Source organism: Martes martes (assembly GCF_963455335.1).
Source record: "Martes martes genome assembly, chromosome: 10".
NCBI lineage: Eukaryota > Metazoa > Chordata > Mammalia > Carnivora > Mustelidae > Martes > Martes martes.
Window position 1 is genome coordinate 31,231,961 of NC_137898.1, and position 22,264 is coordinate 31,254,224.

The window sequence follows — 22,264 nt, forward strand, 5'->3', positions numbered from 1 at the left end:
CTACCAAGGATCCCAGGATGTAGGTGGTCCCTGGACCACGATCTGAGAAACTGGCTTTAGATAATGTTTTACCAGAAATTACTAGGATTGCTTCAGTCTGGAAACTTCTCTAGAATTCCCTTTGTTGACTATCACAGGATCTTGGGGTTGGGGCTGAGAATACTTTTCCCCATCAAACAGGGCATCATGCCCAGAAGACATGCTGGGGTGACCCAATTTGGAGTTTTCATGGGACAAATGTGCAGGCAAACGCTGGGGATGGGAGGTCTTCTCACCGTCTTGTCTGGCTGGCGGTTCCTGGGGTTACTGAAAATTCATGCAGGGCTGTCGGAACCGAAGCTATACAGAGCCTAGTTAAAGCGCTCTTAAAGCAGTAGAGAAAAAGAAAGAAAGAAAAAAAGTCGGCTTGCCGTTTGGTCCAAGGAATAGTAAGTGGCCGCTCAAAAATTGGAACCGTATTTTTGGGGTTCCCTGTTCTCTGCCCCTTAACTGTTTGTAACCTAATAATGCTCCTTTCTTGTCGTCCCGTGGTCTCCACTTTGAATAGCTCTAGGGTCTGATGAAAGCGTCCACACTCAAATCTCTGACCCCCACAAGTAACCAACGCCGTCACCCCAAAGGCTGGGCCCGAAGTGGGGGTCCCGCCCCAGCAGGACCAAGCTCTCCCAAGCTCTCTCACGAGTTTCCCTACGCGCTCGGGAGGGGGCGCGGTCTTCGTCCTCCTAGGCCCGACCGCCGGTCAAAGGTCGCGGGCAGAGAGGTCCGCAAGCACCCCGCGCCAAGCTGCCCCGAGTGCGGTGACCCCAGCTCCGAGCGCGCCGGCCGCAGCGTCCCGCGCCACCTCCCCCCACCCCCGCGCGCCCGGCCGGGACCCTGGAGACGTGAGCGCCACTGGCCGCCGACGGTAAGCGCCACGCGACCCGCGCGGGTTCCGGCAGCAGACCGCGGGCGAGCTCCGCGGGTCGGGAGCTCTGCCGGCCCCTCCGCGCGCGCGGCTCTCACGCTCCGGTCCGCGGTGGCCCCGCTGCCGCCCTTCCACTCTTCTCGGCCCCCGCGGGCCGAGCTGTGGTTCTGGGGCTTCACCCGCGCGCCGACCGCACTCCCGGCGGCGGGGACGCAGTGTCCGTGTCCCCGACTCACTTGGTGCCCCTGCACACTTGGCCCTGGCGCAGCCAGGCCGCGCGCGGGTCCGCCTTGACCATACGCCCCGTTTGCCCGCCCCGCAGGAGTTGCCAACTTTCTCTTTGCTCAGCTCACGAATCCCTTCTAGAAAACACACCGGAAGGGGGAGCTTTGGGCCAAGCGAAGCCTTTTCTGTGCAAAACGCTCGCCTCCCGCGCACCTGGTTTTAATAAGAGCCTGGGGGGAAATATGGCCGGGATCCCGAAGGATCCCCAAGAAGTTCCGTCCACGGAGAGAAAGAAGGGTGCACAGGGATTGTACATGAGCCGACACACTCACTGTACGAGGGTTTGTGAAGACCACTTGCACTTTTCAACTTTATTTGTAGCCGGGAGAGGTTGTAGGTGGTGGTGATGTTGGAAATGGGACATGAACAGCAGTTAAAAACACATTTATTTACATTGAAGACAAGAAAATTGCACAGTTAGGCACAATGTATCTTTTCTTCCCAGTTTTAATAATAACAAAGGAATATTGAAAAACATCTGCCACCCCTTCCTAGTCTCCCATCGTCTTACTCCCTGTGCACACATTTTTTTTTTTTTTTACAAAGTTGCAATTAGGGGTACATGGTATTCTTATTTCAAAATCTGGAACAAGGGAGGTAAATTACATCCGGACAGAACGGATGTCTTCATTAGTTCTAGGAGAAAGATCTTTCAGTGCTTGAGCTGGAAGAGAAAGATTGTATCATGCTTTCAACCTATATTACAAAAGTTTAAAGGATAAAGGACATGAAAGCTTTTTAAAAAGATCCTTGTGAGACATATAAATGTAAATATATATCCCCAGACATTCTTTTTGCATCTTCGTTTAAAGCCAAGGACAAATTTCTTTCCAACACAGCACTTTGATCTTTATGCTCTTAAGGAAATAACTCTACCATGTCCTAGAATTTTGAGAGCACTAGTTTTTCATCAAACATTTTTTTAAACCCCTGATCAGCATTTAATCAGAGGCCTCAGGGTCTTGCACTTCTGTTCTCTCTGCCTGGAATGCTTTTCCCTTGCCTTTGCTTTGCCACCTTCTCGTTTAGATCCTAGCTCATATTCATTTCCCTGTCCACCCCCATGGGACAAAGATATTTTATTTTCTTCAAAGCACTAATCACGATCCGAAATTATTAGTTTGATTATTGTTGCCCCTCCCCCACCTCAAAAATGTAGGGGACTTTGCTGTTATATCCTAGAACCATACCTCCAATCCCAGGATCTGCCAGGGCTGGTATTGAGTAAGTAAATTTACTGAAAAACCAATCTTCGCGATATGATATAGCCTCCGGAGCACTCGCTGAATGTGACCCCGGAGGAAAGATCTTTCTTTAGTATCCTGTCCCCCACCCCTTGCTTCTTTCTCTTGGTGGCTCTGGTGCAGCTGCTTTCAGATCTGCTGGGCCTTCTTAGGGCCCCACCCACTGTGACCCAGGTCAGCCCCAGGAAGTAGGCCCTGGAGGCAGCTGGGGCCTCAGGCAGTTATTCTGGGGCCAGATTTTGGACTAGAAAGTGCCCGGGATTCTCCCCCAGAGGCCTGGGACTGTTGGCCATGCGAACCCCCGACCCTTTAGCACTTCTCAGTGCTTGGCTGCATGCATGAGGCGGCAAGGTTCATGGTGGGAGCTGCTTGTGAAAAACGCTCTGTTATTGTTGGACTCCAGGCACAGAGAATAACTAGGGGAGTGACATTCGCTAAAGTTGAGATCTTTCCTTGTGGGCTGGGCCACGAGGCTGTAACTGGCCTGCTTGCTGGCAGAGGCTGTGGATTCCTGCGCAGTCCTACGTGGTTCACATCTCAGAGGAAGCCTTGATGAGGAAGAGGCCGGGAGTGGGGGCAGAAAGTTTGGAATTTCCCGTGATTCCTTGGGGATTGATTGTTGTCAAGACCCACCCTGGCCAACACCAAGGTGGAGTGGCCGGGCCTGCTCGCCTTTCCTCAAGGCCACACACAGCTTGCCGGCGCTTCTAGGCTGCCTGGGCCTGTGAGAGAGCTGGAGTCAGCACCTGTAGAAGGAACCAGTGTTCTGGGAACTGTCAGGTGTCAGAGAGGAAGAAGCTTTTCCTTAAACTCTGCAGTGCCCAGTCCGGTGCCTGGCACATGGTGGGTGTTAAGTCAGTGTCTGTTCATGTAGGGAGTGTGAGAGTGCCCTTAACACCGTGTGTCAAGCCTGGGTGTGTGGGAGAACAGGGACTCTGGAGGCCCACTGTGTGGGTTCAAATGCTGGCAGCTCCGTGTACAAACTGCCTGGGAGCATGCTGCCACAGTTCCTTGCGCCCCACGCTCTGCATCTGTAGATTGCCAATGAGAATGCTGTCCGCTTCGTGGGGCTGTGGGGAGGGTGAGAGGTGGACATTTTGGAAAGCACTTTGGACAGAACCTGGCACATAGTAATAGGGTAAGTGCTAAACAAAAATTTATAAAGTATGGCAAAGGTCACTGTTCCCTCATGGGGGAGGACAGGGAACGGGATCAGGGAGGGGTGCACTGGGCATTTCAACAGTAATTGCCAGTTGGGAACATGAGTTCCATTATACTGCTATTCTTTATGCGTTACACGTATAAATGTTTTGATAACGATTGAGTATATAATAAAACATCAAAACTGCACACCTCAGTGTATCCTGTACCACATTTTAACACACTGAAGACTATTGGGGCATACATTTGTCCAACACTATCTTTCTCTTGTACAACCTTATGAGGGAAGAACCGTTATTATTTCCAGTTTTCAGGTGCAGAAACTGAGGCCCAATAACTTGCTTAAGGTCTGCATTGTTAAACGAGGAGAGTCAGGGTTGGGAGCAGACTCTGGGTTCTTTATTTTATTTTATTTATTTATTTGACAGAGAGAGAGATCACAAGTAAGCAGAGAGGCAGGCAGAGAGAAAGGGGGAAGCAGGCTCCCCACTGAGCAGAGAGCCCGATGCGGGGCTCGATCCCAGGACCCTGAGACCATGACCTGAGCTGAAGGCAGAGGCTTAACCCTCTGAGCCACCCAGGTGCCCCCAGACTCTGGGTTCTTAATTTCTGTGTATGGCTTTCTTAATGTGTCACAGATCTAGTAGGTTGTATCTGAGCTTCAGAAAAATAGAATGCGTTACCCTGCCGATGTCCACTCACATGAAGTTGCACACTGTGACTTAGTAATGTGAGTCAGGATTTTCTGAAATCATGTGAAACCAATCAAAACCCAGAAATAAGCTGGCTGTGGAAATGGCTGAGTGCAAATCACTACTCGTAACCCTCTACTTCACATTTTATATTCATCGAAACAGCCTGCTAGTCTCATAGTTCACTTAATAATAGGAAATGCTATAAATTTTAATTTAAAATAAGGGTACATAAAATGAGATGCCACTTATATGTGTTTTACTCTGTATATAGAACACATATAAAATCTTCCTGTAAGACATATATTGGGATTCCATCTAAGATTTCATTAGGAAAAACGTCTGTGATGTAAGAAAGAAAAAAGAATACGATCACTGGCTTAAGGATATAATTGAGGTTTAGGAATTTGATGGTGTGTGTTAAACATTATTCAACAGACATTAAAAGTTTTTTATGTATAAAGCATCATGTTAAGCATTTGGGGAAAGTAAGAGATGATAGCACAGTTTTATATTCAAACTTGTTTGTGGTCCTTCAATATGGAATACTTTAATATGTAGTTGATTTTTGAACTATACAGGTTTGAACCGTGTGGGTTAACTTAAATGTGGATTTTTTAAAATAAATATGGTACAATACTGTAAATTTCTCTTCTCTTCCTTAAGATTTCTTTTAAAGATTTATTTTTTTGAGTGAGCGAGAGAGAGGAAGAGAGCGTGGATGCTCTCAAGTGCATGGGGGGGAGGGGCAGAGGGAGCGAGACCCCCAAGCAGACTCTGTGCTGAGTGTGGAGCCTAGCCTGGGGTTTGATCCCACAGCCCCGAGATCACTACCTGAGCTGAAACCAAGAGGTGAAGGCTCAACCGACTGAGCCACCCCGTTGCCCCCGCTGATGATTTCCTTAATAATGTTTTCTCTAGCTTGTTTTAATGTAAGAACACAGTATATAATACATGTACCATACAAAATATGTGTTTATAGACTAGTAAGGCTTATGTGGATTTTCGACTGTGCAGGGGGTCGGTACCCCTAACCCCTGTGTTGTTTAAGGGTCAACTGTACGGTTGACTATTTTGAAACTTACGACACTAAGCCAAGCTGAGTATACTATGAACTATGAGATTCCTACTGTTGAAGTGTCTGGGAGAATTCAAAGAAAAGATCAATGATTTCATAAAGTCCCAGCATTTAAGCCAGACTTCAAAGATAGATGAAGACAAGGAGAGGCATGTGTGGGTGGCTTGGTTGGTTGAGCATAGGACTCTTGGTTTTGGTTCAGGTCATGATCTCAGGGTTGTGAGGTCAAGCCCCGGGTCAGGCTCTTACTCAGCAGGGAGTTTCTTGAGATTCTCTCTCTTCTTGTCCCTCTGCTCCTTCCCCTACTCTCCAGTGCTCCCCGCTCCCAGGTTAAATAAATAAATCATTAAATAAAAATACAAGGAGAAAAGGAGGGGGTTCAAAACTGATTGAGGATGAGCAAGTGGCTGGTGGCGAGGAAGGGCGGGGTGTGATGGGAAACCTTGAGGTCCATTCAGGGAATGGAGAATTTTTGACTTGACTGTAGGGTTAGTTTCCCTGTGGTGGGAGACATGGCTAGGAGGGCAGGTTGGAGTGAGAACCACAAAGAATCTCACAAGCCAGACTAAAGGGTCTGCTCTTTTTTATCCAGTGGGTAATGGGGAGCCACCGAAGTTTTTTAGGCATAGTTGTGACATGCTCAGCACGGTGATCTGGAACATTCTTCCGATGCAGGCTGTCTTTAGGGAAGAAAACAGATATGAAGACCAGGGAGGAGGCTACTGAGATAGTTATAAGGACATAAACTAGTATGGTGGCTGGGGACAAGGGAAAAAAGGGTGATGGAAGAGGTATTGTTAGAGCTAAATTCAGAGTTTGATGACTAATGGAATGTGTTGACGAAAGAAATAAAAAAGACTAAAGATTTGAGATTGGATGCCACTTACAAAACAGAGAAATCAAGAGGGGGAGGAGCTAGGCACATTTTAAAAATGATCAATGGGTGAGGATTTGCGGAATTCAAATTTCTGTCTTGCAGGACTCCTCTGAGCCTTTAGAGAGAAGGTATCCTCCAGAATCTCCCAGGTTATCCCCAGAGACCCCTTCTCCTCCACCCCAAACTTCAAGTGAGGAGCAGGCCTAATGCCTTAGACCTTTAGCAACGTCAGTCCCACGTGATAACAAGGAAACATCTCGCAGGAAGCCTTGCTCCCAGGACACTGTGTTCTAGTACCCGGGTGGGTTTGCATTTGCCGGTCTCTTCAAGCAGTCCTTCTAGGGCCTATTTTGTCACGCCTTGGATTTGCAGCATTGGGGAAGCGCATTATCGATTTTGAGAGGGAGAGGAGCGAGGATTTCACACTTGTGCCTGAAGGTTTGGGAAACTGTGGGGGAAATTGGCATTTTCTTAGGAAAAAGGCCTGGAGGAGGTGGAAGCTCTTTTCTCTTCTCTGCGCTCTGCTACTGTTCTCCTTTAGACATTGTTTCCTTTGGAACAGGCCTTTGGCTTTTGAAACATCCTGTGTGGATTTAACACCAGGTCCTCCAAATGGACTTATCTCTAGATCTGCTACAAGCTGTTCAAGTGACATTGAAGGACGCGTTTCCAGTTAAATCAAAGTCTTCCCTTACCAGAAAGCCGTCGCTGTGATTTTTTAAAAAAATCAAATGATATACCTAACCTAAAATTTATCATTTTAACTTTTAAGTGTACAGTTCAGTGGCCTTAAATACATTGACCCTGTTGTATAACCATTCTCCAGAACTTTTTCATCTTCCCAAACCAAAACTCCGTATCCACTAAACAATAACTCTGCACTCCTCACTCCCCACCAGCTCCTGGTGACCTCTATTCTCTTTTCTCTCTGTGAATTTGACCACTCTAGGGACCTCCTTTAAGTAGAATCACACAGTATTTGTCCTTCTGCGACTAGCTTTCTTCACTTAGCATAATGTCTTCCAGGTTCATCCATACTGTAGCATGGGTCAGAATTTCCTTTCTTTTTAAGAAAGAAAGGAAAGATAAGACACCATTGTACAGCTCGATAGACCACACCTGTCTGTTCATTTGGACCTTTGTGTTGTTTTCACTTTTCTCTGTGATCTCCACGGACTTCTTTAAGCAGTCTCTGCATGGAACTTCCCTCCCCACAAGTTGGAGGTGCCTTTTGAGTTTGTTTTAGTATTCTATTAGAATAGTATTCTATTCGAATAGTGTTCTAACGTATTCTATTATCAATTATCTAATTGATAATAGAAAATCACAAGCCATCACATTAAATCAAGATGTGAGACTGAGCTCATTAAACCCTAGGGAAAAATACTTCTTAATCTAGACTCCAAGTGGATTTGGATAGCAATAGTTCTATACGTGTTGGGGGGAGTGGGGGGCTTGGTCCCAGGAGCTCACCAGGGAAAGATGAGGGCCAACTCAGTTAGCAGTTGAGTCTCTCTGTGCTCTCCTACATCTTTGTGCTGTGGGGCCTGCTGTGCTCTCCTACATCTTTGTAAACCCTCAGACTTTGGGGTGGAGGGGCGGAAAAGTGAGTAGGTTGGTTGGAGATCCTAGACACCACAGAAAAGAATTTGGGTGTTTCCCAGGAACATGCTGCTTCGGAGATTGCTGCTGTTCTTAGTTTTGAGTAGGAGAATCATTGGCAGAGGAATTTGGTGAAACAGGGATATAGAGAAACCACCAGAATCCAGCGCTCAGCCCAGCTTCCCACACCATCCTTTTCTCCTTCCCCGAAGACTTCAGTTTAGAGAAAACAAAAATAGTGTTGACTGAGTTATTAGGTTGGAATAACTTCAAGTCTAGTTTAATGAGTTTCTCCTCCTTTGCCAGCCTTACAGGGAATCAGTTTTATCATTTGAATTTACTGGTTCCCAAAATGTGTGCCATGGCGCCCAGGAGCGCTGGAGTAAACACACAGGGATACCGTGAGATAAATTAAATTTTTAGGGGAAACACAGCTCTACTGGACGGTTGTGGGATGCCCAAGAACTATGAGGTCAAGGTGCTCATAGTTTCAACATTAGGTCGCACTGCATTCCTTCCAGTGGCATCCTGTCTTTGTGAAGCTGGGTGTTAGGTGGTTGTAAGCTGTGCTAAAAACTGAGTACCTAATGAAAATCAATGTGGAGTAGGAGATGAGAGTGCCAGTGTCCAATCTGGTTCCGAAGTTTAAGAAGTTGTATGGTGCCCAAGATGGGTACACTGTCCATTAATAAGTAATTGTGGCCATTTAAGAATGAAATAAAAATACATTTTTTCAATTTATGTGTATTATTCTTTCAAATGGCCACGAAATTGTTAGGACATAAATACTTGGTAAGTTGTTTGGATTTTGACACTTAAGAAATGGAACTGTTAAGTATTTCTTTCATTCAAGGGGTGCTGTAAAAAAATTACTGAGACACTAAGGGCCCCATGTACCAAGAGAATTTGGGATTCTTTGCTTTAATTTATCAGAAAATTCCTAAAATATTTACTTTTAAATACATCAAATATGGGGCTGGAGGTGAGGTAACAAGAGAAATAAAATAAACGCTTTGCTTGGAGATTTCTTAAAGGAAATGGCTTTATTTTAATGATTATAAAATTTAATATGTATTATTTATTTTAAAAAACCTTGAAAGGGTTCAGAATAGAAAATAAAACCTCCATACTCCCATTCTCTATTCCTCCCCCGCTTCCCAGAGATGACCGACAACATTTTTGTGGATATTTTGGTGGATATTCTTCCAGACTTTTATTTCTCTCACGTATATTTAAGATTAGATGTTATACAAAAATTGGATCATAGACATTCTATTTTGCTTATTCCTTTTTAAAATTCACTATATCACAGCTATCTTTCCATGTCAGCATGAATAGATTTGTAATCATACATAATGCATATATATTTAAACAGATTTACAAATAGACCTTCAAGGGAAAACAAACCTTTCAATTCTAAAACCCAATTTATTAATAACTCTAGGAGGATTCCACTGTTACAGTGGCTCAATCGTGCCCCCTTGTGGCTTGGCATGATATGTAACATTTTTCTTCAAAGATTTGCGTGTAGGGCCTTGTATTCTGACATGGAAGATACAAAAGTGAATGAAATTGGATCTGTTTTAGAAACTCACAGTCCATAAGAGGAGATGAAATGTATAGTTAAATAACTATAGGAGTAAAGAAGAACTAATTAGGCACATCATAAGAGAGCTACAGTTAAATATCCCATAGGAGCAAGGGGTTAGTCCGTCTGTGAAGATTAAGGACTTCATGGCACACTCACAGGGGCAGCGGTAACCACAACAATAACAGAAAATGTTTAATGAGTGCTTTTAAGCCAGGCACTGCTCTTTGCACTTTTTATAGCAAAGATGGAATTCCTCTCTTCTAGGCTTTACCCATGGGAAGGATTTCGACTCAGCGGGGTGGTGATAAGGAGATGGAATGAAGACAGGGGATAGTACCCTAGGTGAGGGAGCTGCAGGAGCAAATACAGTCTGTACAGAGAGGATTGGGCCTTGCAGACTGCTGGGAATGAAGTGGGAAAGGACATCAGAAAGACGAGAGTGCCTCAAATCCCAGGCTAAGGAATGCGACCTTAATTCTGCGGACAGGCATTGGTAACCAATGATACAAGTTTTGTGATCAGGGGAGCCATTTTATTGGAGCTGGACTTTTGGAAGATTAACTCTTCAGCAGTGTAAACATGAGAGGCTACTGCAACAGTCCAGGCAAGATATAATGTTGCTCAGAAGAGGTGCAGCAGAAAATGGAATGGAGATATGAATCTGAGCTTGGTTAGGACGGCGGCAATGACAGCTTCTCTTTCTTGAATTTCAGTCTAATTACTGATGTAAAGCCACAGTAACATTTGGTGAACTTTGAATGAAGGTCTTCATACCCCATGGTTCATAGATTGATTTGCCAGGGTTCACATGCAGATTTCCTCCTTCTCCTCCAAGAAACTAGTTATTTTAGGGACACCAGCTAGAACGCATTATTCAGCCTCTCATTTGGTAATTTTGAAAGAGCTCAGGTCCTCTGGTAGGGCGTACTATTCCTAGCCATTTGCTTAGTATGTGATCATGGCATAGTATGTGGAGAATAGTGTTATAATATGTTTCTCTTTTCCAATGAATATGACAGCAGAGGGAATTTGCTGAACCTGAGCAAACAGGGTTTGGACTAGGCCTGAGGAGCTGATTCTAAGGATGGAAGATAACTGGAGAGAACTGGAATTGCAATGGTCAAGTGCAATTTTGTGGCCATTTAAAAAGATGAGACAGTCAAATGAGATGATGGGAGTTTAGTTTGCCTTCCAAAATAACCTATTTGATTTCATTTATAAATGGTTATCTAAGAAATCCAAATCCTGCCTTTAATATTATAAGCACCCAGGGTGGGGGTTCTCAAAGCAAGGTCACCAGTTCAGTGGTGAGCCATCAGGATCTTCTTGATGGGCTCACGCGTATCCCATAAAGGGACAGGGTGTTATTTTATAATAAAAAGTAAGGTGCATCGGCTCACATTTATCTCTAATAAAGCTATAACAGATGATTCAGATCGCTTCTGCCCAGTTCTTGCCCCTCTCGGGCTTTCCCATGCTGATGTGGGAGTGTCCCTTACACAGCTCGGGGCTCACTCATGTGGAAAGAAGTGACCCCGTTGATAGCTCTTCCTGCATTTTCCCAGTAACTGGTGAACTTCTCTGCACTTCACGGGTCCTCTGGAATATTGTTCCTTGAGAAACTGTCTTGAGTTGGATCACATTTGCAACATAAGTAAGTTGAAGGAGGGAAAGTTATGTCAGGTGTTCCTAGGGTATCCAGGACCTAGAATTCAAAAAGCTTCCTCTGGCTTTCCTCTCTGACTATTAGAGGATATGCTTTTGCCGGTGGGTAAAGAGGTGTGACCGAATAGAAATATATAACATAACATAATGCAGTTCTTGAATTTGTGGATCACTAATTAACATGCTTGAGCTGTTTCAGACTTCACTGGAGTCATAATTCAAAACTGGTTTGTCATCGGTGTCCAGCAGTATCATATTTCAAACCCTATCAGATTATACTTGTGTACTTTATCACTTTTTAACCATTTAAATTACATTCCTGTTAATAGGATCTATGTTTTAACATCAACAGGCGGACTGGCGGTTTGCATGGTTCATGTCTAGTTGAGTTTTTATGGCTAATTGGGCACATATGTACTAAACTAACCCCTCTCTTCAGAAGTGAAGGATTTTACTAAAAATGAGCCCATTTTTATTACAGGCAGTTTAGTTTCATCTGCTTAAGTAGTTTTTTAAACATGAAGCATTTTTCAGTACAAGTGTGCCTTAATGTGTTAACTGTATTTTTTAAATGCAGATTTCTTTCACTAACTTAATGGGAATTCACAGAAATCATAGCCTTTTAATTAAAGCCAATCTGTTTCAGTGCCAGACATTCTGAAAGATTCCAGTGAACCAAAAAAGAACACATTTCTGCATTGGAAGTGTGCATATGGGACCCTTCAGAAGCCTGACAGAAATGCCCGATGGAAGGATTTGAAACAGGAAAAAGATTAATAAAAAGAATGTCAGAGCAGTTTTCAGAATAGCTTAAATAATGTGTGTACTGAAATAATTTTCTACACCAAAGGATGACTTGATTGAAAAACTGTGACTCTTGCATAATCTTAATGCTATAAAGTTTAAATCTCACTTCAGAATGTTTAAAGGAAAAAAAGAGAGTCCACGATGGCAATATTTTTCAAACCTAAAATTGATATAAGTGACTGTATTTTCAGAACTAATTCAAGCAGTCTGACAAGTCCAATTTGGAAGACAAAGGAACAGAATATTTAAAATTGAAAGGATCCTGGAAAAAATCTGGAATGTACAGTCATTGTAATGGCGGTTGTAAGGAAATCACAGGATACATTTGGGTTCGGTTTGGTCAAACAGAAAGAGCCAGGGACCAGAAGTCAGAGGCACTTAACTAGCTGTGAGAGTGGACAAGTCCCTTAACTTTGCTGTATTTCTATTTTCTCTGTTGTAAACAGTGATTATATCTACCTTAACCATTATTGTGAGGATCCTAGTGAACTCTTGGGTATAAAAGCTTCTGGAAAAGTAAAGCTGAAATGTTATACAAGTGGAATTTTTTCTGTGGTTTTGAGTAACCGTGGCCAGGCAGGGGACATGTTTTATTTGCCATGGCCTCAAGCAAGTGCCTGGTGTAAGGAAAGGCTCCCTAGACAGAGCCGAAGGAAGGACGGAAGGAGGGACGGAGAGACAGAGGGAGCGAGGGGAGAAGGAAGGAAGGAAGGAAAAAAAGAAGGAAGGGTTCTCGTTGCTCTTGTTTTATTCTCTCCCTCAGAGACTAGGGCCAAAAAAAATAAAACTAAATGTGTGGTTTGGGATTCTTCAGAGTTTTCCGCAGGTGCGCTGTGCTGGTACCCATCCAAGTCTGAACCATATGTATAAATACAGATAGAGTCTGGTAGATATCCTAGTCGTACATGTGTACAGGATATTTGGTGGGATTTCTGTCTGTGGTACTAGAAGCATGGTTGCAGATGCAACGTTTTATGGAAAGCCAATGATAACGTGCCCCCCTCTCCTTCCCTTCTGCATCCCTTACTTTCCACCCTACTGTGGGGGCAGCCTACTACATCCTCCTACTTCCAGTCATTGACTCAAGCCTTCTCTCATCCCGAAGGCCTTTCATGGAGGTTCTGGGGGAAGGAAGAGAGGGGAGAGTCTTGCTGGCTGTAGCCTTTTGGAGCAAGAGTAATCATCATGTCCCCCCCTTTCTATGAGGGAGTGGCAGAGGCTGGGGGTAATTCCTTCAACAAATTGAGGGGAGAAATTCCCTTTTGCTTGCAAGAAGGGAAAACTGGCTTTAGATGACCCGTTGGACACCCGCTTGGGTAGCAGCAGCCTTGCGGACTTGTCCCCTGGCCTGCTCAACAGAGGAGATGACCAGAGACAGATGGCAGGAGGCTGCGGGGCTGGCCGCCAGGCAGCCTGCTCGTGCGCTGGGTGATGTGGCAAGGATGCCTGAGTTGATTGTGGTCAGGTGCACGCTATGGAGCAGGGCTGTTGGGTTTGACTCTCTTGCTGGTTTTCTGGCCCCAAAGAGCAGCCTGGTGGGGGAGGAAGGATGCTGAAGACCGCCCTGCAGGGGAGGGAGGTGATGAGATTTAAATTGAGTCGCACTGACATTTGAGACTGAACTAGCACTAAGTGACAGTGACCCAGGTGACAGAGCTTGCTTGAGACCCACTACTCCAATGGTGAAGGGCAATTTGACAGGACACAATAGAAAGCAGAGATTAGAAGATAAACAGAAAACAACGCCAAACCCAAACATTCAATGTTTGCAGCACTGAGCAGAGACGTTCATAGAGTTATTACATTAATTAGAAACTGTCCTCATGGGGTTTGACTCCAGTTCCTTAATCACAGAACCAGACTCCAAGCAGATAAGACCTTAAAGATGATTCCTTCTAGGCTAGTAGATTTCAGATGCTGTTCCAGGAAGTCCGGGGTGGGGGTGGCGGCCTACAGAGGTTGCCCAGGACCCCTGGGGAAGGGATGAGGGTGGGTGTAGACAGAGGCGGTGAGGAAGGAAGGGAGATACGCTGAGAAGGTGGGACTTCTGGTCTCTCTCCTTTTAGCTAGATAAAGTTTGCTTTTATCTGCTTTATACTTCAGGCTTCGTTGCAAGATTACTTTTGTCCAGAGGGCTTCCCGATTTAAAGAAGAAGTGCCCTTATAATCTAACCCTCTTAATTCTGAGATTAATAAATTGAAGTTCAGTCTGGGGAAGCGACAGGCCCCGGGCCACGGAGCTGTGAGCGGCAGAGTCAGGATCGTAAGCCATTTGGTTCTGAGCTTTGTCCCAAATCAAAGGGTGACATTAGCCTCATGAATTCAAGGCACATTTATTAAGCAGCTACTAGACAGAGTCATGAGGTAGGTTTTTGTTTTTTTTTTTTATAATTTCTCCTTCCTAAAAGATTAATGCAGTTACTGCATCCATTTGGTGCCTTTACTGCCGGAAAAATAACAGCCAGCAGGGGCTTTCTTGGGTTACCTTGGTAAGAGATCTCTGCAAGTCAAACACTATTAACTTTAATGAAGCGGCTTTGATGGTGGGGAAGAGACAGCTGACACCACATTTCCCTAACAATAAACCACTCTGACAGATAAAAACAAACAGGCTCCAGATAACATATAGCATTTCGGAGAACAGGGCCATAATGAATGTAGACGGATGTGAGCCGGGCTTTCCTCTAAAGCTGTGTCCCTCCATCTGTCGTGGAAACTTCTAAAAGGCCAGGCACGATGATCTAATCTGGCTTTTACAGAAACCACCGCCTGGGTTATTATAAGGATGGCCCTGGGAGGAAAGAAAACCTAGTAGTAAAACAGTAGTAGTAGTAGAAAACCTAGTAGTTGAAAACCTTTCGTAAAGAAACCTAGTAGTATGCTGGGCTGTTTCTGAAGACCCGTTCTGTTCTGTGTTTGGTATCACACCTGAGCACTGATGGTTGGCTTGGCCAGAGCTAGCCGCTGTGGTAATACGCTTCTCCACCTTCCTGGCCCTGGAGTGGCCTCACCCACTGATGTCCTCCCCACGGGGCATGCTCTCAGCCTCCAGGATCGAACCCAAGATCCGCAACCACTAACAGAGGGGGCTGCCGGGGCTTTCCTCCGTCTTGGCAAATCCCAGCAGAGAACTTGGCCTAAAACAGCAACAGCAACAGCCATAAAAACCAGCGAGTGGTGGACCAGGTTTGGCGTTAATGCCTTTTGGAGTCCACAAAGAGGGAAATGGTGTATGGTTTGGAGCTTGGTCATGATGTGGTCATTAGTCATTAAACCCAGATTTCAGTTAGACTAGGATGAATAACACGTATTACTTTACAAAAGGCTTATTTCAGTTCCCTCACTGGCCTGTCCCTTAACAAAATACACTATGGCATGGCTTGTCATTGGGGGCAGCTTGTATGTGTGCAGTGGGGGAGGAATCGTTATGATTGTACGTGTGAATTTTTAAGTCGTCTTCTCCATGTATTTTGTCATTTGATCTTTACAACCTTCCTAGGAAGGTAGATTTTTGATAGTCCTTCTGATTTGCCCAGGATCATACAGAGAGTACACAGCCGAGTCAGCCCTGGATGGATTTTAAGGCTTGTTCATCTCAGATGGAAAGCTCTGAGGTTCTCTCTCTCTCTCTTTCTGTCTGTTGGAGGTGGGGTGAGGGGTAATGGCTAGCAAGCAAAAGAGCCCACCCTGAATTACTACTGGAATTCACTGATCATCCCAGAGCCCTGGTGTACTCTTAAAAGCCATGCTCTTTCCTTGGGAGTATCTTTACTAACACAGCAAGTTGCCCAGGTACCTGCTTTCATAATGGCAATAATTATTAATGGGTCTCTAACTCAAAGTTTGAAAGAAAGAGAAAATTCCCATTGCCTCTTCCCACATCCTTGGCTGAGATCAGATTTCTGTCTGTTAGCCGCACCAGACATGGGTTGGTGAGGACCCTTCCTGCAGAAGTGGGTGATGGGCTGTAATTCGCTCGAGCCCTTGTGTTCGGGTCCTCCGACCCGTGACGGGGGCTGCAAAGGGGTTTAGGGCCCCGCAAAGACATTCTCTTGTCTTCCAGCTTGAGAAAGCCTCTCAGAGGCCAAAGTGACTGGGTTTTGTGGGAGCCCTCAGTGGCAGCCAACGACTGATTCAGGGTTGCTCCGAGAATTTCTCCTGGCCCCTTTTCTCTGCCTCACAGCAGCTCTAAGGGTGCTCCTTTCATGTTTGACTCTGGTTGCTGCAGGCTAATAGCCCAACAGAAGACGGAGAGTTTTCAAAGGGGGCTGAAAATAAGGGATGCTTTGGGCCCAGAGTTGATTTGCTTCCTCTTCTCAGCCAGTATTCTTTTTTTTTTTTTTTAAAGTAGGCTTGCTGCCAGCTGTGGGGCTTGAACTCACTACCCTGAGACCAAGTGTCTCATGCTCCACTGACTGAGCCAGCCAGGTCCCCTCACCCAGTATTTCGTATGCCGATGAAATCATAGTAAGATGAACATCAGGGGCTTGGTCAAGGGAAGGACTACTGTGAAAGTAGCCTCAGGTGAGGGAGTGGAGCGTGCGGTTTAAGAGACAAGGACGACGCTGGACGGCCGGCTGACTGAGCCCGTGCTCCGTCTTCGTCCCTTTCACTCGGAGCGCCCCCTTCTGGGCGACCCGGTATCAGGCGGTTTTGAGCTCCGCCCTGCCACCGCCGGGTTTCCTTCTCCCAGGGGGATAAGGGCCCTTCGGAGGTCTTGGCGGGCTCCGCGGTTAGTAATTTCGGAACGTCACAAAGCTCTGCCCTCTAGCGGTCCTTTGGGAAACATTCACAATCTCTTAAAAATAAATAAATAAATAAATAAAAGAAGAAACAAAACAAGACTGCGTTTAATGCTCGCTGTATTCGAAACGGAATAGCCAGAGAGCAAGAAGACTGGAGAGAGCAGAGTCAGCTCCCCAGCCGCAGCCCCTTTCTGCTTCTGTTGTCGCTCCTTGGCCATTGGTAAGTTTAGGAGCCATCCAGATCCATTTAGACTGTTTTAGGAAAAAGATGAAGCAACACGACCCTGAAAACAAGGCTCGGTTTGGATTCCTCTGTCTGGCTCAGGACAGTGCCTCGTGAGCCCTTGTACCTGTGGTGCTGTTTGTTTACATTACTGACAAGAGAGTCGGTTCTGGGATGGCATCAGCCTCCCCTCTGTTTCTTTATGAAATATCCCTTTGGCATTTCTCACCCTCTAACAAGTATTCCTGCTTTCTTGCAAGTGGGGAAGAAAACGCCTTTAGTAACGCAGCCTTTCTCATAGTCGGTTTTCTCTGTTTCTTTAAAGTGAGGACAGATCTTAATTTATATGGCAAGCTGAACTGTGTGCTCTCTTCCGAAAGTTTTTAACTTTACCCTTAAGTTGACTCTTGCCTACTCGGTGACCTTGTACCCTAATTTTTCCGTTTACTTCCTGTACTGCATTTGAAGTGCCTATAAATCACGTCTTGGGTCAGCCCTTTCCTTAACATGAATAATATTTGTATTCTCGCTGTGCAACACAATTTTACAACAATGCCAATTTATTTTTTTTGGCAGTCTAGACTTTCTTTTTTCTTTCCTTTTTCAAAGCCCTATTGAATTTCAAGCCTCTCTCTTAGCTCTTGTGGTGATTACTGCTTTAAGGCACTAACTTTTCACCTCTCAAGGCATATCTGGAAAATGTCACGTGTGAGGTTCTAGGTGGGTTGACCCAGTTGGATGTGGGTGTAAAAGCAGAACTGGGCCCAGTCAGGCTGTGGCGTGGAGGTAGACTGGGAAGGAGGGATGGTGAGAAAGGCCCAGGTGAGTCTCACCCAGTGCTTGGGTTGACCACTAGCAGGCTTACTGCCCCTCTCCTCTCCCCCTCTACATAGGACCCTCCTTTAATTAAAATAACATACTTTAATGATCTCGTAATCTTTGGTTTGTTTCCAGAAGCTATCAGGTTGTGTGTGGAAAAGTCAGTGGAGCAGAAACAAGATCCACTGACCTCATCTCCCAGGCTACAGAGGAGGGAATTTCAGCATTTTGGCACAGGTAGGGTAGAACCAGATAGAATGTTTATCCCCATCATACCTTCCAAGAGCCTAGCTTTTTATGATAAACTCTGGCCATTTCCCTTCTTACCATTCCTCCCCCTTGTGAAAATCACTCAGCTGCAGTTTGTACCCATTTTTTGTGTGGTCCTTACACTGTGTGTGTGTGTTGAACGTTCTCTGTTGGAGGGCTTAGAATTCTCAATTCTTTATGCCCTTACACAGTGTGAAATGTATGGGGCACCTGCCCAGGCCGTCAGCGGTATCTACAAATCTCTGGGCACTCAGAACTTCAGAGTGTCATCTCCTGGCATATAATTGGTATTGTGGTCCAACTTGTCTTTCTGGTACATGTAGCAAAATGTGAAGCAGTCAGGAGACTTCCCTGTGTGTTGGTGGGTACCTCACATCTCCTTTCTAAGCCTCATCGTTTTCACCTGGAAGATGGGAGTAAGAGGAACAGAGGTGAGGAATAAATGACAAGTTTCATATAAAGCACTTAGCAGCACATAGAATTCAATAATATTATATTATTATAATTATTATAATATATATAATATAATATATTATATTATTATAATTACGTAATTATAATTACGAAGCTGGAAGATCTTTTTTTTTTAAGATTTTATTTATTTATTTGACAGACAGAGATCACAAGTAGGCAGAGAGGCAGGCAGAGAGAGGAAGGGAAGCGGGCTCCCTGCTGAGCAGAGAGCCCGATTCGGGTTCGATCCCAGGACCCTGGGATCATGACCTGAGCCGAAGGCAGAGGCTTTAACCCACTGAGCCACCCAGGCGCTCTGGAAGATCTTTATAGGGGATCAGTTTGTATGGTACAGACCTGGACTTGTGGGGTCAGAAAGGCCTGAGTTTGGGTTCCTAACTCATCAGTATTAGCGCAGTGACCCTGGACCCTTATCTAACCACATGAGCCTGTGTGTTCTCCTCCATGAGTTGATGACTGTATCTGTCCCCCACAGGCCTATTGTGAGCCTTCTGTCAGATACAGGATGTACGTGCTTGGCCGATCTCCTGTTCTCCACGTCTTCTGAGATGCTGTGTGTTGTCTCCAGTAGGCATTTCAACCCTCGTTCCACTTGATATGAGTCAGAGATAAAGAAAAAGGGATCTCTTAGAATGACACCACCCCCACCCCATATTAAAAACAACCATTTAATACTTTCTTTCCAATATCTTCAAAAACCCAGGATTCTTCGGCTCCGCAATTTAAAACACTAACTCAGCTGAAACAAATATTGCCGTTCTGCTAAAATTAAATGAATGCAACTGTTGTTACAGAACAATGGGTTGAAAGTTCTCCTAATCATTCTGTAGGAGAACACAACTCCCTGATGGGGAAGGGTACACGGTGCCTCCGAAGGTCCTCAGGGCGCCGAGTGTTTTGGATGGATGTTAACAGTCTGGTTGGGTAGACGTCACGGCGTGTACCTTCTTCGTGCCTGAGTCTCCTGGCTTGTGCCTACGAACGCAGCTCTGGGCAGAATGTTTGCTTGAGTGTCCCAAAGAATTTTTTTTCTTTTGTAAATAAAGTATTCCGTTTATAATCCATGCTTTCTGGGGTTGCAGAGGTGAGAGAAGAGGTCGTCCATGGACATGGGAGCTACACGTGAAAGCATCTTTTTGCTCTGCTCAGACGCGGGGCCTGCCGGCTGCCCGGGCGACTCCTTGAAAAACAGCAACACCCACTTTGGTGTGAGCAGTCCGTTTTCTGCTTACATATACAGACTTGATTTATAATCCCAGTCCGGACAGCATCTGAGTCTAATTACCTGGGTCTACGAAAGTTCGGGAGATCTCAACTAAGTTTGCAATTCAGGGATGCGCTTTACCAGAAGCAGATGGAAAAAATAAAACACTTTAGTTTATGACTATTTTTCTATTTGGGGGAAGGAGAAAGAACAAAAAGGGTTGCCAAATTGATCCTTGTCAAGCACTAATTAAATATTATTCATGATTAATTCTGATGTTGATGTATTCAGTGTTTTAGCGGTGTCATAAATATCTGGAGGAATGAAATAACTCACTTTGTGTAGCTCTAACAAATCATGCATACCACAGTTCCCATGTGGCCTCGTGAGCCTGCCCCTTATTATTATTATTTTTAATGCATACACTTGTTAGTGACTTTTATGGAATATTATTAGAGATGTGAGGCAATCATTTCCTAATTATGCCTAGCAGTTGCCACGTCATTCAGTTAGCAAATTCTTTTAAAATTACGAAGAATGAACAGTTTCTATTGTTTAGAGATAGATACTGAAATATTTACAGATGAAATGTCTGGTTTCTGCTTAAAAAAAAATACATGTTGTCTGAAAGGGGGGGTGCGTGGGTGGGAATATAGATGAAGCAAGAGTAGGCATGAATTGATAATTCTTGACGCTTTGGGATGGTCCATGGGGGTTCATTATAATATTTTCTATTTTTGTGTATTGGAGCGACTTTCCATAATGAAATATCTGAGTGATTTTTTCCTTGGGAAGGTGCTCAAGTTTATTTCTCAAGGAAAATTATACTCATCAGTTTTTGTTTAAGCGTATGTTCCTTAAACTACAAATCATAGATCAGAAATTGTTGTAAATTCAGTTTGGGGCTGATAGACTGATGATGATGAGGAGGAGGAGGAGGAGGAGGAAGAGAAGGAATATCCCAGTCATGGCTTCTACTTCATTGAACATCAGCTGTGTGCCAGTCACGGGGCTGTGTGCTTTACACCTTTCTTTCATCCTCGAGATAGCGATGCTCGAGATTGTGATCTTGTAAAGATCACATGCTCTAATGACAGAAATGAGGTATCCAGGTTCCCAAAGCCAATTCTTTCTTTCTTTTTTTAATTTATAAGGAGACTGTACTTGGTGACACAGTTGGGCTGGAACTATGAATTCAAGTAATTTGAGCAGGAGGGGACCTTAGAGATACTTTCTTTGGAGATGGCAAATAGATGATGTGCTGAGTCTCTGCTCCTGGGCCCGTGGTAGCGGACATGGCTAATGAATGGATTGTGGCTCAGAATCCCACTCAACACAGTGTCCCAAACAGGTCAAGAGGCTCAGAATTGGCAATTATTTTAGAAACCTATTCATCACCTCTCATTCATCTGACCACCTTACTGGATGAGACAACTGAGGTGTGGGGAGAGGCAGGACTTGCCCAGAATTTCCCGGACTTCATTTCTCCTGGCATCGGTCCAAGGCTCTTCCCCACAGTAGCAGAGGGTCCTTCCACGTCCAACTTTCTATGATTCTACATGTGTGCAAACATGGAAACTGCTTAGAACAGTGCCTGGTACATGCTAAGGACTGGATCAATACTGGCTATTATTATTATTATTATCATTATTTGTTATAAAGGGGCAAAATATAAAATACACCAGCTCTCAGATGTAAGAGCGGTGACTAAGGGGCACCTGGGTGGCTCAGTGGTTTAAGGCCTCTGCCTTCGGCTCAGGTCATGATCTCAGGGTCCTGGGATCGAGCCCCACATCGGGCTCTCTGCTCAGCGGGGGACCTACACCCCCCCACTCTCTGCCTGCCTCTCTGCCTACTTGTGATCCTCTCCATCAAATAAACAAATAAAATCTCACCCCCCCCCCCAAACAGTGACTAAAACCAGGTCAGTTTGCAAAAGCATCTGCTAGTTTCCTAAAACGGTAACAGAACCCCAGGCGGAAGCCAGCCACAGAGCTGCAGCCCCAGGCCCCAGGGCCCCCTGGCAACACAGACCGCTCAGCCTTCCGTCCCCAGTCACTGCTCCTCAGGAATGTGCAAGGAGAGCACTGTTTTGAGGGCTCCGTCTGGGGTAGATTGATGATGCAAAGCAGCCGACCTTAGCATTGCATTTGAATGGTGCCAGCAGCACCCTCCCCCCCCCCCCCCCCCCCCGCCTCACCTTGTCTGGGCCTGGCCCGTCCATAAACCATACGGCTGGCTCCATGAGGCCCTGTTCTGATGTGGCACCCAGATCTGGGCTTAGCTCATAATCGTGGGTCTCCCTCTCCGCCCCTGAAGACTTTTGAATCGTTCAATGACTCTGACCAACATTCCTTCCGCCACCCACAGCAGAATTTTCGTACAGACATAAAATGTCCTGCTGCCATAGTCTTTATTCTTGGGTGGTTTCGTGGGTTGGTTCTGCTTTTCCCAGGAGCTTAGGAATGATGCAGGTATTATGAGTAGAATTTTTTTTTTTTTAATCTGTGAATTAAACAGCTAAGAAGCCCATGTAATTTGTGTGACAAGTGACAGCTTGTGTGAAAATAACTTACCCATATCCTGTTACACATTTGCATCCATTATGCTGGGTAAAGCCGTA

General features: G+C 45.2%; 1 protein-coding gene across 2 annotated transcripts in view; it reads left to right on the plus strand.

Moving 5' to 3' along the window:
- The first annotated feature begins 764 nt into the window (after positions 1–764).
- Positions 765–22,264, plus strand: part of LOC308350479 (uncharacterized protein) — a 177,554-nt gene continuing 156,054 nt past the window's right edge. The window contains exon 1 of one of the 2 annotated variants that reach the window (XM_080815793.1): positions 765–904. The gene's annotated coding sequence lies outside the window, so the exon portion shown is untranslated. Of the gene's footprint in view, positions 905–17,853; positions 17,931–22,264 lie in introns of those variants that run through there. The other variant, XM_080815792.1, reaches the window with a different exon arrangement.